The 12,007-nt window shown below is 41.9% G+C and overlaps 1 long non-coding RNA gene across 1 annotated transcript in view; it reads right to left on the reverse strand.

Moving 5' to 3' along the window:
* LOC112407594 (uncharacterized) overlaps positions 1 to 10,931 on the reverse strand; it is a 13,163-nt gene extending 2,232 nt beyond the window's left edge. Inside the window, exons 1-2 of the long non-coding RNA XR_003004804.1 lie at positions 10,862 to 10,931; positions 6,801 to 6,915 (exon numbers count right to left, since the gene is read on the reverse strand). This is a non-coding gene — a long non-coding RNA (uncharacterized LOC112407594). The remainder of the gene's footprint in view (positions 1 to 6,800; positions 6,916 to 10,861) is intronic.
* Positions 10,932 to 12,007: the final 1,076 nt, after the last annotated feature.

Here is a 12,007-nt window from a genome sequence, read left to right on the forward strand (position 1 = left end):
GAGAAAATATTTGCAAATGAAGCAATTGACAAAGGATTAATCTCCAAAATTTACAAGCAGCTCATGCAGCTCAATAACAAAAAAACAAAAACCCAATCCAAAAATGGGCAGAAGACCTAAATAGACATTTCTCCAAAGAAGATATACAGACTGCCAACAAACAAATGAAAGAATGCTCAACATAATTAATTATTACAGAAATGCAAATCAAAACTACAATGAAATATCATCTCACACCAGTCAGAATGGCCATCATCATAAAATCTAGAAACAATAAATGCTGGAGAGGGTGTGGAGAAAAGGGAACCTTCTTGCACTGTTGGTGGGAACGTAAATTGATACAGCCACTGTGGAGAACAATATGGAGGTTCCTTAAAAATCTTCAAATAGAACTACCATATGACCCAGCAATCCCACTACTGGGCATATACTCTGAGAAAACCATAATTCAAAAAGAGTCATGTAACAAAATGTTCATTGCAGCTCTATTTACAATAGCCCAGAGATGGAAACAACCTAAGTGTCCATCTTTGGATGACTGGATAAAGAAGTTGTGGCACATATATACAATGGAATATTACTCAGCCATAAAAAGAAACGAAACTGAGCTATTTGTAATGAGGTGGATAGACCTAGAGTCTGTCATACAGAGTGAAGTATGTCAGAAAGAGAAAGACAAATACCATATGCTAACACATATATATGGAATCTAAGAAAAATAATGTCATGAAGAACCTAGGGGTAAGACAGGAATAAAGACACAGACCTACTAGAGAATGGACTTGAGGATATGGAGGGGGAAAGGGTAAGCTCTGACAAAGCGAGAGAGAGGCATGGACATATATAAACAACCAAACCTAAGTTAGATAACTAGTGGGAAGCAGCCACATAACACAGGGTGATCAGCTCCGTGCTTTGTGACCACCTGGAGGGAGGGGAAAGGGTAAGCTCTGACAAAGCGAGAGAGAGGCATGGACATATATAAACAACCAAACCTAAGTTAGATAACTAGTGGGAAGCAGCCACATAACACAGGGTGATCAGCTCCGTGCTTTGTGACCACCTGGAGGGGTGGGATAGGGAAGGTAGGAGGGAGGGAGACACAAGAGGGAAGAGATATGGGAACATATGTATATGTATAACTGATTCACTTTGTTATAAAGCAGAAACTAACACACCATTGTAAAGCAATTATACTCCAATAAAGATGTAAAAAAAAAAAGAAAAAAGAAAGCATGATGTAACTAAAGATCTCGCATTCCACAGCTAAGACCCTACGCAGCCAAAATAAAAATAAATAAATAAATAAATAAATGGGTATAATTTAAATATCAGACATATACACACTAATATATATAAAATAGATAGTCAACAAAGACCTACTGTATAGCACAGGGAACTCTACTCAATATTCTGTAATAACCTATATGAAAAGAAATCTGAAAAAGAATAGATATATATATGTATAACTGAATAAGTTTGCTGTACACCTGAAACTAACACAAAATTGTAAATCAACTATACTCAAATATAAAATAAAAAAATTTTTTAAAGTAAAGAAAAATGTCAGATCCTCCCATGTCTTAAAATATAAACCAATTACACAGCCTAGACAAATCATAAAACTTCTCAAGATTTCTGCCACCAAAGAGTTTACCCTCTCTAACTCTTGTGCGGCATCTTCAGATGCTGTCCTTATTCGTCTCCAAGTCTCTCTTGGTGCAACGTTCAGACCTTTTAACAATTTTCACAAGAAATCCACTTACTCCAGATGTTTCATGAGCTGGGTAGAATTTTCTAAACATTTGGAGAGCGGGTCACATGGAAGAATCGTATATATGGCAGAGCCTTATGCCAACTCCCTGGCTCTTTCCTTTCTTCCTTCTTATCTCCCCTCATGACAGCCCCCTCAGAAATAAGAAAACTCCTTCCCTTGTCATCCAGAAGGAAGCCTCACTTAGGCAGATGTAGTGGAACACGAAGCAGTGAACACGAAGTGAGACGTGTGTTCTGATTTCAGGGCCACTAATATCATTTACTCTCTCTGGGCCTCCACTTCCTCATCCATGAAACAGGGCAAGAATTCCTCAATCACAGGGGTGGCGTGAGCACTAAAGATCTCCTATTTCAAAATACTTACCGAGTACCTGGTACCTGGGCGGTTGCTCGTTATTAAGTCATTGTTTCTGGTCTCCAGTTTTCCCCTCCTCCTCACTCTACTTTCTGATACTGGGGCTGAGCCTCTGCAAATGACACTTTTCCTTTGCCAGCTCTCTCCCTGTTAGGCTCTGCCTATCAGGGATGCCATAGGGAACTTGCGGGTTGGAGGAGGGAATGGAGACTTTCTCCTTTGTTTGCTTCCGGCTCCTATCAGCGTTGCCCCAGCAACACTCTTCACCCTCCAGCAGCTGCTGGTTCCAGCAGCACAGGTGGTTCTAGTTTGCTGCCCTTCCACACTCTTAGAACCAACCTCAGTGTGACCGCTCAGAAAGACAGCATTAGCCACCGGCACCTCCTCCTCAGGAGTCAGAACCCCAGCTCTGAGGGGCCTCTTCTCCGGGCTCCAAGTTCCATCGGAGCACACCCTGTCCCTCAGGGGCCGAGTCCCAGCTCTGCAGGCCCCTTCTGCAAACTTCTAAGTTTGTAATCCCAACATCTTCCCTTTGTTCCCTCATCCTTAGGGGAGGCAGCTGCCTCCTGCAGCTACGACCTTCATGATACCTCAGTTTCCCCTTTTGGCCTGTGTAGTTCTATCTGGGAAGAAGTTCTCTTTATACTAAATTCTCTTCACTGAAATAATGGCATGGTTTCTAGCTTCTGACAGGATCCTGTCTGATACGAAAAATACGTAAAAGATACTAGTTTCCTTCCAACAAATAAAATCTATCTTCTAAATACCAAGTTTTGCCACCAATAAGGAGATTCAAAAGGGCATGCCTATGGCTTTTGAAAACAATTTCCAAAGAAAATTTTCCAAGCTATTTTGGGCTCTGACAGCATTGTTGGAATAATCCTGAGCATTTGGAATAAGGAGTCAAAACATGTTTCTAGGGAAAGAAATGCAGAGTTAGACTAACTCCCATGGCAGAGCCGATGCACTATCTAGAGAGATGCCACCTGTGTAGACACCAGTGTAGATAAGGACGGAAAAGAGGGGAGGGAGACAGGGAAGAGCCCCATGAAACAGGTGCAGGATGTCACCTTTCCAGTAGTGAAACAGGTCTTGAACCAAAGTGGAGACGGGATTTAAAGGAACTTGAAAATGGCAGTTTAGTTAGTGGGGCTTGAAAATTTTGATTTAAGTTAATGGTGCTTAAAAAGTCTGAGCTGTGGGCTTCCCTGGTGGCGCAGTGGTTGAGAGTCCGCCTGCCGATGCAGCGGACACGGGTTCCTGCCCCAGTCTGGGAAGATCCCACATGCCATGGAGCGGCTGGGCCCATGAGCCATGGCCACAGAGCCTGCGCGTCCAGAGCCTGTGCTCTGCAACGGGAGAGGCCACAACAGTGAGAGGCCTGCGTACCGCAAAAAAAAAAAAAAAAAAGTCTGAGGTGACCATGCCTTAATAAGAAGTTGTACTTTGAAGGTACTGGCAATGACTTATATGGCAATTGGAATGGAAGTGAAAATAGTATTTTGTATGTATTTAATCAGTAAAGACAAATGGAAAGCCGTAGCCCTCAGCGTGGGTGATCTTGCTCTCTAACAGGCACCTGCACAGAGTTGGTGCCGTGTATATAAGGCCAGATAATGATAGCTAGAAAGAGTCATAGTGATATGCATCTCCAGTGACCCAGTCATTCCACCACTAAAAATTAATCCTAAGGAAGTAAGTCAAAAGAATTTTTTAAAATCTATTTTGTGAAGATATTCATTGAAGTGTTAGATATGAGTAAAAAATAACATCATATGATTAGTAGATAAAAGGAAAATAATTTTAAATGTATTTATATTCACTGGAGGAACAATTAAGTTATAATAATTGTGAAGAACATGTAAAAACACATGAAAGATTCTTGCGGTGTGATAGTAATTGGAATAAAATGAGGATATAAAGTGTCGAGGAGATTATAGAAAAGAGTTCAAGAAAGAAGTTTCAGGAACGTTACTCTTTGTTACCACAGGGATGAGCAAAGGGAGTGCTCTGGGAGTCTTGTGCCAGGCATAAAGCCAACAAAGGATGGTTGAGGCAAGTTAGACAGGATGGAGAAGCCATATATGAACCGCTGAATCCACAGTGTGGATTCCGTATAGGCTGGAATAGACCTCTTGATCCTAAAATAAAGAACCATCTTAATAATCTTCAGGAACCGTCTGTGTGTTTGACTAAAGACAATTTTGTTAGACTGCAATCCCTCTCTTCTGTCATAAAGCGGCAGAATTTTAATGTTACACTGAGGTCTTTCTCTCCTTGGGTCAGCACTGAAGGTGGTTTGGCTCAAGGAGAAGAAGGAAGGAGAGGGAACAAAGAGTGGGATCTGAGCCAGACAGAAAAGGCTTCTGTGAATGATTGAGTATATCTCAAGTTGGGAAGGAAGTGATAGACCTCGGAGTTAAACAGCTGGTCAGATGGAAAAAGCTGTAACAATTGACCGACCAATTAGTTAAAGAGACAACTGGCTGAAGGTGGTGAGTAAAGCACCAAGTCTGGCCTCTGACCAAAGGGATTTTTCCAGGGCTTGTGTTTGACCTTCCAGGTGAAATCTGGACCTTCTAGGGGGCCTTTGCTTGTTGTAGGAAGGCAAGGAGGACTGATTTCCTGTGAGCCTTAGAGACCTCCCAGAGTTCTAAAAACTATATGGAGTTGGGCTGCCACATAAGGCACAGAAGCACTACTCCAAATAGAAGAGGGGATGAAGCGATTGTTACCAAGTATGGGGAGAAATCCAGTTTTCCTGGTGATATTTGCTATAACTGCAGAAAATCTATGAGGGTCAATTTGTTGATTGAGATTATCTATCAGCCTTTAGAGATGGAGAATAACCAGAGTTGGAAGTTCCCATAGGAATAGGCTGGCTTTATTGCTTGCTGAGGGATGGAGAAGATGAAGAAACACACCTGAGTGAGGGACCTGCCATCTCATGACAAAACACTCATTTGTCCAGCAAGTATTTTCTGAGCCCCTGTTCTACAGGAGGCCCACATTCCATTAGGGGAAATAAAAATAGAGACAATTCCAATAGAGGGTAACTGTTTTTTATAATCGAATTATCATGGCTTCAGAAAGAAAAGAATGGTTAAGTATTTTAGGAGGGATCTGGGGGGAAGATTTCTAGAAGAGATGCCATCTGAGCTAAGTTTATAAACAAGAGTAAGCATTTTCAACTTGAACTGTATTGGAGAGAATAAAAGGGAGTTTTGTGTAGCTGGAATGTTTAATATGACAGAGAAGGACAGGAAATGATGTCAGAGATGTGGTCCTGGCCAAGGTCATGATGGGTCTTAAATGCAAAGCTAAGGAATTTGACTTTATCTCAATATTGAGAAACACTGAATAGTTTTAAGCACAGTAAAGAGGTGATTAGAGTTGCATTTTAGAAAAAGGACTCTGTTGTCTGTTTGGGGGATGGAATAGAGTGGGACAAGTCTAGAGGCAGGGGAAGTAAGCAGGGGACTCTTCTAAGAGTCAAGGCAAAAGATAATAAGCACTTGAATTAAGGCAGTGGCCACGTCAAGGGCAAACTTGCCTTTCCCCCTGCCCTTCTTCCCCCTGATACAGATGATGCACACCTTCCTCCCAACTCTAGTAGTCACCCCAGAGTCAGACAGCTGCCTGTCTGCTCTAGGCTTGCTGCCAGTGGTCTGGCTCTGGCTCAGAGGATGGATTTCAGCATGTGGAGGGGTCACGTGATGGGACAAAGAAGAACAGGCTTGGGAGTCAGAGCAGGAATTCAGATCCCATTGCCACTCTGTTACAGACTGAATTGTGTCTCCCCTCTTGCCAAATGCATATGTTCAAGCCCTAACCCCCAATGTGGCTCTGTTTGGAGCTAGGACCCATAAGGAGGTAGTTAAGTTTAAATGTAGTCATACAGTAGGACCCTAATCCGATAAGATTGGTGACCTTATAAGAAGAGGAAGAGACACCAGAGATCTTTTCCTCTCCCCACGTGAGCCCTGTGAGGACTCAGAAAGAAGGTGGCCATCTGCAAGCGAGGAAGAGGGCTCACCAGACACCAACACTGCTGGCACCTTACTCTTGGACTTCCAGCCTCCAGAACTGTGAGGAAATAAATTTCTGTTGTTTAAGCCATGGTAGAGTGGTAGAATATGCCACCTCAAAATATACTACTTTGGCATAAGGATTATTTTTAGCTGAAGGCAGTCGAGAATAAGCAGATACAAGAAAAGAGCTGTGTTTCCCCTATTTGCCTAAAAATAGGACACAAATTTCCTCCCTATTCTACCAGGAAGGACAAAAGTTAATCATCGGATACAACTTTAATCCCTCACCAGCCTAGAGATGGCACCAGAGGAATCTACATAAGCAAACTTCACTAACTAGCCTTTGTGTACCATTAGTTCCCTCTGTATTTGCCTTCCCACAATTTCTTGTTCCTAGAGACTCAAGGTTCTTTTCCTTTGTCTTGTGATCTCTCTAAAAATGTATTGTTCCTTTGCTAAAATGGTATGTAAGCCTAAATTCCAACCAACCCTTTGAGTTACTGATCTCTGACTGCTCCCATATGTAAATGTGACAAACTTCTGCTTTTCTCTTGTTAATCTGTCTTTTGTCAGCCCAGTTCAAGCAGTCCCCAGGCACAGAACCTAAGAGGGTTGTAGGAAAAAGACTTTTTACTCACCTATACCACCCAGTCTCTGATGCGCTGCTGTGGCAGCCTGAGGTCATACACACTCTTCGCAGCTAAATCTCTTAAACAAATCATTTAAGCTGACGGAGCCTCAGCTTCCTTATCTCTAAAACGAAAATGGTTAAATTGATACTAATCTTAACTTTATAGGACTCGTGAGGGTGAAATGAGTGATTAGCAAATGAAGTTATTTGAAAGCTCTTTGTAAATTGTGCACTAAAACAAAATAATAAATATTCCTTCCATGAGTGCCCTAGATTGATGAAAGATTAAAATATTTTCAATCATAGCACTAATTTAATTATTGTATTGAACCATAATATGTCTCCTGGATATATTTAAATGTGTATCATTAGCCAATAATCAAAAGCTAATTGATCACAGATGTGTAACGGGCTTCCATTCAAATTCAAGGATGGTAATCAACGCCAATAAAACCATTTGGGGAATTTCTATGTTATCATTTAAGAAAGCACAGAATTCCAAATATATGAAGTACTCCAAATACAGCCTATGTAAGAGATTTCTTGAAATGTTTAACATCTGTAGACACATTCTGAAACAGGAGTCTTCAACATTCATTTTGTTTTACTAATATATATTTTTTAATTAATTAATTAATTTTATTTTTGCTGTGTTGTGTCTTCGTTTCTGTGCGAGGGCTTTCTCTAGCTGTGGCAAGCGGGGGCCACTCTTCATCGCGGTGTGCGGGCCTCTCACTATCGCGGCCTCTCGTTGCGGAGCACAGACTCCAGACGTGCAGGCTCAGTAGTTGTGGCTCCTGGGCCTAGTTGCTCCGTGGCATGTGGGATCCTCCTAGACCAGGGCTCGAACCCGTGTCCCCTGCATTACCAGGCGGATTCTCAACCACTGCACCACCAGGGAAGCCCTACTAATATTTTTGTTAGATGGAAATTATATATTAATAAGCATGGACAGAAAGATAATCACACAGAAAGTATATTTGTAATTTACATAAATATTCCTTTTATCTTAGGGTCTTAAGAGTGTTTCTCAACTTTTTTTCATTATTGCCCCTAAGTAGCCTTTTAGACACTTTTTCCCTAATATCCCCAATGAAATTGTAACACCACCAATATTTTGTATATATGTATACTATTTATATGTTGTGCTTTATACATAAAGCATATAACCAAGCACCCATTTTCACTCCCTTGGGGTGATATTGCCCCTGTCAAGAATGCATGGCCTTAAGATGATTTATACAATAAAACATCTAATTGGTCTTCACAATAAAGCTGATGGAAAATGCATTCAATGTGAGACATGAACCCATTTCTCAAAGGGCATACCTAGACATAAGAAAGCAAACATGGCTGGAGGGGCCTGGTTTGAAGCCAAGCTGTAGTTACCCCCAGAGCTGCATATGACTAGCCTTAGAGGGAACTGTCTACTGAGAACCTGTTTGCATGAGGAGTCCAGGAGACTTCTGGAAAAGAGCACAAGTTTGGTTTAGAGACAGTGAGCCAGTGGGAGAGGTGAACAGAGGCCTGAGCCCAGCATGGGGTCTGTCTGTAGCTTGCCCTTCATCCCAATGGGCTCATGCTGAATCCTAAAGCAAAGGAGCTTAACATAAAAGAAATAAAAACTGAAATATCCTACATACCCCCTCCCCCACCCCCCCACCCCCGCCCCGTCCCCATGGCGTGCTGAGCAGCAAGGCACCTGCGTCAGCAGTGCAGGGACTACGTGCGTACAACTGGTGGGAGGGCTCTCATGGCTATTACAGGTGACTTGTAACTACTGTCATCATGCCAGTCTCAGCTCCCCTCTGCTCGTGGCCTGGGAGCCCTGGATCATACCCATATTACAATGGATGTTGATATGCCCGCCCAGGCCAATTCAGCATCTCAGCATATCATTCAAGGTTCTTCATGAGAGAGGCTGAGCCTCTTTTGGGCTCTGGTGTTGAAGTCAGTTAGACTCTGGTTTGATTAAGCAACTTCCCCAAGATCAGCAGCAGAACTGAATTCAAATCCATGTCTTCTGACTCGTAGTTCCTTGCTGTTCTATGATATCATGTTTGCTGTCTCTGATACTGAAGCGGACTTGAGGGTTGAGGAATAGTAGAGTCAACCTGTTTTAGGAAGACCTTTGAGGGGAGAATGGAGATATTCTGTGCTCATAGGATTGGTGTTAGGGAATGAAAAGGTGGTAGCAGCGATTGTCCCTCTACATACCTAGAGGGCTGCCATCCTTTCCACAGATGAGGGGCATGAAGCCTCCTCTGACCTCTACTGATCTGTATTCTCATCCTTCCCAACCCCAGTCCTACACACACACACACACACACACACACACACAATTCAGGTAAAATCCAAGAAAGAAAACACCTTTGAGCAAACATCAGTCATCAACTAGGATAAAGCTGAACTCACTTCCCAGCACAGGCATTAAAGGACCTGCTTCAATGAAAAGATCAGGCTTGTGATGAACCCAATAATGGCAGCTCCAAAAAAACCAGCCATCCTATTTTTCTCATTTTGGGAATGATGGATAATAACTTTTGAACTTCCCAAAGGATAAGAAAAACTGAAGTTCATTTATATTTGCTTTTTGCTGTGATGATCCTTTAACTCATCTTAGATTTTTGCATGCTTTGTCCTTTCCCATGGGTAGCATCCCCACGACCAGAATCTGCCTCCACTTGGTAGCAGCAATTAATTAAAAATTGGCTTAAGCTCAGTGGCCAGTGAACTCAGCCTCAGTCTCACCAAGACCAAGGAAAGAAACACACTTAGGATAAGAAGCTTCTGACTGTAAAATAGAAAGCATATTTCTTAACAAATGTCACAAAATAATGACTTGAGGGATAGAGTGCTTGTGCAAATCTAGTGCTTGAGGACTTCATAAGAAATGCTGACATCTCTGTAATGCTAGCTTAGGAATCAAAGCCCAGCAGTATTTCCTCCTGGAACAATTATCTACTTTCTTTGTACGTTTAGGAGATAATTAAGCAAGAGCAGCAGAAGACACTGTCCCCAGGACCCTCAAAGGGTGAGCTGTGTAAACAGACATTTCAAGGTGGGAGAAATGCCCAGGTCAAGAAAAGTCTTATCTGGAGAGTGTGTCAGATGGGACCCCACCCCCGGTAGGTATGGACTGGTTTAGATATCCCTCTCCAAGAGAGTAGAAGTTTCTGTTTGCCCCCCTGGGCACCAGGATTGTGACTCTACATAGAGATTGGGTTGCTCTCCTAAATGACCCTTTTTATCAGTCATTGATTCAACAAGCATTTATTGGATGTTTACTCTCTGCCAGGTACTGAGATAATAATGGTCCAGCTAACATAGTTAGTAAGTCCAAGGCCTTGTGCCAACCACCTTACATGCATTACCCAGTTAATCCTCAGGATAATGCTAATTGGTTGCTATTTTCCCTATTTTACAGTTGAAGTCCCTGAAGCCTGGTGAGTCTATGTAATTTGCTCAAGGCCACAGTGATAGTGGCAGAGAGGGGATTCAAACCCAGGCATCTGATTGGAGAGCCCATGTCCTTAACCACTTTGCTAGAATGAGAACAACCACTTAGGACTATTAAGGATACGAATTTACTAAGGCATGGTTGTTCCCCATCCCCCTGCTCCTTGCCAGGGAGCTCAGAGTCCCATCAGGAAGAGACAAGGCAATAATATCTCAATACTGTCAGGTAAGAGCTATTGTAGTACGTATGTAGCATGGATGTTGTTCAAGATACACATGTGATACCAAATGCACAAGTAACAAAAGAAAAAAAAACTATCAACTGGACTTCATCAAAAATAAACTTTTGTGCTTCAAAAGACATCATCAAGAAAGTGAAAAAACAATCCATAGAATGGGAAATTTTTTTTGCAAATTATATATCTGTGACTTATATCTAGAATATGTTGATAACTTTATATTAAGGGTTCAAATAACATAATGATAAAATGATATATCAAACGATAAGAAGACAAATGACCCTATCAAAAAGTGTGCAAAGGAACCAAATAGACATTCTTCCAAAGAAGATGTATAACTGACTGAATAAACACATGAAATGATGCTTACCATCATCAGCCATCAAGGAAACGTAATCAAAACTGCAGTGAGATACACCTTCACACCCACCAGGATGGCTACAATAAAAAAGATAACAAGAGATGGCGAGGATGTAGAGAAATCAGAGCCCTCATATACTGCTACGTAAAATGATGCAGCTGCTTTAGAAAGGTTAAACACAGAGTTACCACCTGACCCAGTTTTTGGATACACAAAAACTCGTACAGAGCATCTAAACATTCATATTCATATGTTACTATTTAAGTAGCCAAAGGTGGAAACAATGCAAATGTCCATCAAATATTGGATGAAACATGTTCATCCATAAAATAGAATATTGTTTGGCAATAAAAATAAATGAAGTACTGATATGTGCTACAATATGGATGAAATTTGATCACACATATTGTATTATCCCATTTATACCCATATCCAGAAGAGGCAAATCCATAAAGACAGAAAGTAGAATAGTGATTGCTAAAGTTAGAGACTGTTGGAGGAAATGGAGAGTGACTGAGAATCAGCACAGTGTTTCCTTTGTGGGCAATAAAAATGTTCTAAAATTAATTGTAGTTATGATTGCACAGCTCTACTAAAAACCATTGAATTACATACTTTAAATGGGTGAGTCGTATGGTATGTGAATTATATCTCAATCAAGCAGTTTTTTAAAAAAGATACACTGGTAACAAACAGAATGAAGCAATCAGCTGGGAATGCCTGCATTCAGCAAAACGTGCTGGGGTGCCGGGTGCCATGCTGGGTGAGCAGCGATACAGAAGTGAATTGAGGGGGGTGCTTCAAGATGGCAGAAGAGTAAGATGTGGAGATCACCTTTCTCCCCACAAATACATCAAAAATACATCTACACGTGGAACAACTCCTACAGAGCACCTACTGAACGCTGGCAGAAGACCTCAGACTTCCCAAAAGGCAAGGAACTCCCCACGTACCTGGGTAGGGCAAAAGAAAAAAGAAAAAACAGAGACAAAAGAATAGGGATGGGACCTGCACCTCTGGGAGGGAGCTGTGAAGGAGGAAAACTTTACACATACTAGGAAGCCTCTTCACTGGCGGAGACTGGGGGTGGGACGGGGGGAGGCTTCAGAGCCGCGGAGGAGAGCGCAGCAACATGAGTGCAGAGGGCAAAGCGGA

This window comes from Neophocaena asiaeorientalis, unplaced genomic scaffold (genome assembly GCF_003031525.2).
Source record: "Neophocaena asiaeorientalis asiaeorientalis breed wild unplaced genomic scaffold, Neophocaena_asiaeorientalis_V1.1 scaffold504, whole genome shotgun sequence".
Classification (NCBI taxonomy): Eukaryota; Metazoa; Chordata; class Mammalia; order Artiodactyla; family Phocoenidae; genus Neophocaena; species Neophocaena asiaeorientalis.